This window comes from Engraulis encrasicolus, chromosome 11 (genome assembly GCF_034702125.1).
Source record: "Engraulis encrasicolus isolate BLACKSEA-1 chromosome 11, IST_EnEncr_1.0, whole genome shotgun sequence".
Classification (NCBI taxonomy): domain Eukaryota; kingdom Metazoa; phylum Chordata; class Actinopteri; order Clupeiformes; family Engraulidae; genus Engraulis; species Engraulis encrasicolus.
The window spans coordinates 55346163-55351162 of NC_085867.1; the positions used below are offsets into that span (position 1 = coordinate 55346163).

The following is a 5000-nucleotide window of genomic DNA, read 5'->3' on the forward strand; positions in this document are numbered from 1 at the left end:
CGTCGATCAGCTGGCCAGCTCCAACACTCCTCTGCCATAACTGTATGCGTTTAGGTCTGCCTACCTAACGCACGCACGCATGCTCGCACGCACGCACACATACACACACATCTTTGTTCCTCAATTGCAACTGCGAAAGGAATGTGCCCTCCTTAGAGACAAAACTAATTCTAGACTCTTGTCAAAGACCATGAACTTCACTAATGAATGTGTGCACGCGCGTGTTCGTGCATGTGCACGCGTGTGTGCATGCATGTGTGGGCATGCATGCATGTGTGTGTGTGTGTGTGCATGCACGCGCACGAGTGTGTGTGTGTGTGTGAGTGCCTGATATTCACACCCCAACCCCCCACACAAGTACACACACACACACACACACACACACACGCACACGCACACGAACACGCACGCACGCACACGCACACACAGACACACACAGACACACATTTGTCTCTAGCCCTTGAGGTCATAAAATCTGTGAAAGTTGTTGAAGCAAGGTGCATGTGACAAGCGCTTGAGCTGAGTCGCCAGGGCCCTTATTATGTTCACACAACAGCACCAAAATCGTATAGGGTCTACCACTAAAATCAGACATTTTGTTCAAGACGAACATTGTCTCCTTCAGAAATAGTGTAGCCTACTTGATGCTTTGCTGGTTAACTATTAATTACATTCATGCGATATGTAGGCCAACACTATCACTAACTATCAGAGCCGCATTGCTGCTGTTGCCGCTACATTGAGCCGGCAAACCCACGAGCTGCACCGCCCATTGAGCTAACCAGCAGCCACTTCATACGGTACATACACTGCTTCTAATGTGAAAGTGAACGCAAAAGCCCATTGGGAAACTCTACCTCCCATTGTCATTGTGACACTGCACTCCACAGCACACAAGTGAACACTGCACACTGCACACAACAAAATTGCATTTATGCCTCACCCGTGCAAGGGGGCAGCCCCCAATGGCGCCGCTAGGGAGCATTTCGGCGGGACGGTACCATGCACAGGGTTCCTCAGTCATGGAGGAGGATGGGGGAGAGCACTGGTTGATTACTCCCCCCACCAACCTGACGGGTTGGGAGTCGAACCGGCAACCTTTGGGCTACAAGTCTGACGCCTTAACCACTTACCCATGACTGCCCCATATTTCATAAAATATATACTGTAGAATTCAATGCCCTCTGATAACTTCTGACCTGATGGTACAATGCATATCTGCAAATACTACCTGGCCTCTCTCTCTCTCTCTCTCTCTCTCTCTCTCTCTCTCTCTCTCTCTCTCTCTCTCTCTCTCTCTCTCTCTCTCTCTATCTCTCTCTCTCTATCTATCTATCTCTATCTCTCCCTCTGCTTCGTTTTCCTCGTCACTGTCTCTCTACCCAAGAGACGGAATACAGATAGGCACATTTCACTCAGCACAATGACGCTTAAACGTTGGTGTATTTTTTATTTTTAGTTTATCTATCTAGCACCCCTGCCACGATGCTTTCAAAATTAGAAAGGGTGTATTCACATTTTTATTGCATTTTTAGGCCATTGTCATTATATTGTTGGACACACACACACACACACACACAAACACACACACACACACACACACACACACACACACACACACACACACACACACACACACACACACACACACACACACAATGTGCAATAAAAACTACAATACTGATACATGGACTTATATTCACCCACAGCTCACACACACTCTCTCTCTCTCTCTCTCTCTCTCTCTCTCTCTCTCTCTCTCTCTCCCGTCCACTTTTCCCTCCAGTGTTTCCTTTCTCTTAACCCCTTGTTTCCACTCTGCTCCAAAAGTCTCACCAACTGTTGATTGTGAGGAAGTACAGGGGTTGCTTTTTTGTTACTAACAGAATCTGGCATTCAACAATCTTAAGTCAAATGCATGATTTCCAATACTTCACAAACCGAAAGATGCCCAAGCTTACCTCACCACCCAAACACAAGTCTTTGGCACACACACACACACACACACACACACACACACACACACACACACACACACACACACACACACACACACACACACACACAAGGACGCATCCACGCACACAGACCCACGCACAAACACTGATGCACGCAGAGACAAAAACACAACCTGGTCTTAGTCCCTAGAGTAATTATAGAAAATATTACAATTTCTCACAATGCATATCAACTGATCCCTCTCCATCGATAAACAACAAAGAATAAAGACGTCAGTCAATTATCATCTAGCTTGTGTCACTCCAGTCAAAGGTTTCAAGTAAGCACTGATGGAGAATAGGGTCAGTGCTTCATTCACAAGGCATTGTACTTTAGTGTATTCCTAATAAATCAATAACCAGATAACTACCATATAACACACAATACATACACACATACACACGCACGCACGTATACGCACTCACACACACACACACACACACACACACACACACACACACACACACATACACACACACACACACGCACTCAGGAGGCACGTGCGTAAGGACAGCAGAGATACAGAGAGAGAAAGTGACAGAGAAGGAGAAAATAAAAGGGCAGAGTCAAAGATAGATAGATAGATAGATAGATAGATAGATAGATAGATAGATAGATAGATAGATAGATAGATAGATAGATAGATAGAGTGAGAGAGAATAAAGAGAGAGAGTGAGAGAGAGAGAGAGAGATAAAGAGAGAGAGAGACATCACTAAGCCGCCCATCATTGATCTCAACTTGAAAAATGTTGCCGCTGACGTTTGAAAGGGGGCCAACACCACCAGTGGAATTTCAAAAGCTTGCGCTTGTCTCTTTAATTACAGGGAGAGCCTTTAGCCGTAACATCTACAGCATAGCGCTCCGCACAAGCAAGTGGTTGTCCTTGCAACAGCCAATTACCAAACAGACAGGCAAAGCAGGCAAGCAAGCAAGCCAGTGAGAGCGGGAGACAGGAGCAGTCCATCAGTGTTAAACATTAGTGTTAAACAGCCTTGGTTACAGTGACATTCTGTGATTATGGTCTCTGCCGCCAGGGCCGCTGCTAAGGTTTTGGAGTTCCTAAGCATAACTGGTCAGGAGCCTCACCACATAATTAAATAATAATAATATTAATCCAACTAATAAATACATGTTTTGTACTGTAATTCCATTTTTTTCCCATTACATTTTTTAGTCAATCTCAATTTAAGTCGGTTGGTGCCCTAAGCACTGCTTGGTGCCCTAAGCACTCTGCGTACTCTACTTACTGTATGTGCAGCGGCGGCCCAAAGTGTCCTGTCAGTCACTCATACACACACACGTAGGCAAAACACATACACGTGCTGCCTTGCACACACACCAGCACACAGACACACGTGTGCACGTATTAAAAAAATTAAACAGTAAAAGGCCATGTCTCCAATAATTGCTCATCATAGGGCTTTGATGAGGTGTCATCCAATCCTAGATTAAGGGGCATGTAATCACATGCCTTCTCTCTCTCTCTCTCTCTCTCTCTCTCTCTCTCTCTCTCTCTCTCTCTCACACACACACACACACACACACACACACACACACACACACACACACACACACACACACACACACACACACACACACACACACACACACACACACACCATGAGCAATGGATTGCTTTTATCACTACTGGTAACATGGACAAAAAAACAGACAAAGCCTCTGCATATTCTAGTAATAGCATCAAGTACTGTTGGACATTAGGAATTGTCCAGAAAAATGATGGGAGCTTACCCTGAGACAACATTATTCTCTCTCTCTCTCTCTCTCTCTCTCTCTCTCTCTCTCTCTCTCTCTCTCTCTCTGAGAGTGTAATAACGTGTAATAACTCTGCAGGCAAATATTATTTCATTAAGTAGGCCTATATGCATTCTCTCTTTTGGACACTCTTTCTTTTCCTCTGTATTTTTCTCTTTCTCTGTGTTTATTTTTTCTTCGTCGTTTTCAGAATTGAGATGAATTATCAAGGAGACTGAAACAAACTTTGCAGCTTGCTTCTCTATTTTTCTGTTGTTGGGTTTTATATTCTGTCAAGCACAATTATTACAATGTCGGTACACGATTACAACACATGGAATCAGTGTTGATTATTAAGCTCTAGGACATAACCATATACTAGTGTCCTTATCATTTGAATTGATTTCATTATCAGTTAACAGAATTATCCGGCAAGCAGAATGAGCAGTAGCAAAGCACGCGCAAGGGTCATTAAACAGACTATTAGTTCAGTGTTTGCCGTCAGAAAGTCTAATTAAGATAACACTCCATAGCCTATGTATGATTCAGGATACTTCGCTGAGTACGGGCCCGAGGAACAACAAAACAACATGCTTTGCAACCCAGAATGAAGCATAGTGGTTAGGACCATTCCGTTTCGATGTTGAATGATAGACCCACTCCATGAGTCATGTTTGGCTGGTATAACTCTATGAAAGCGTTTTGGTCAGAATTTCTAAGATTGTAATAGCGTTGTGGAAATGTAGGCCTTGCCATAACGCTTCATTTGGACGCGAAAGAATTGCGATAAAGTACAGTATTTAAACCACACCTAAATGCAAACCTAGAGCAAATAGTGTGCCTCCAGTATGCGTGTGGAATGCTTTTTACACACTAACAACCTTGCCAAGTCAAATAGCCTACATCGTCAGAAAGTCGTCATTTGGATAGAAAATGGATCGCTGAGACAAATAACAAGTTAGTTGAGGTCTGAACACTTTGTCACAACTTTAGAGCTCATTTGAACAGGCCCACATTTTCGCCAAAGCATATAGGCCTATTCCCACTAGTAAAAAGACAACTTAAATTGTGAGCCATTGGAGCTATTAATTTATCTTGAACCTTTTTTGCGGCACATGTTTATTTCCAAACCCGCATTTTTTTTTTTGCAATGCTCCTCGTTGGATAAAACGGCTGTCTTAATTTCATTTCGTTTGCCTCTGCTTACAGGTCCAATAGGCTTTTTATTGCATTGCTATACTAAATT

The 5000-nt window shown here is 43.6% G+C and overlaps 1 protein-coding gene across 2 annotated transcripts in view; it reads right to left on the bottom strand.

Moving 5' to 3' along the window:
• The window catches only part of rxraa (retinoid X receptor, alpha a), a 147066-nt gene that overhangs the window by 141019 nt on the left and 1047 nt on the right, over positions 1-5000 (bottom strand). The window lies entirely within an intron of this gene.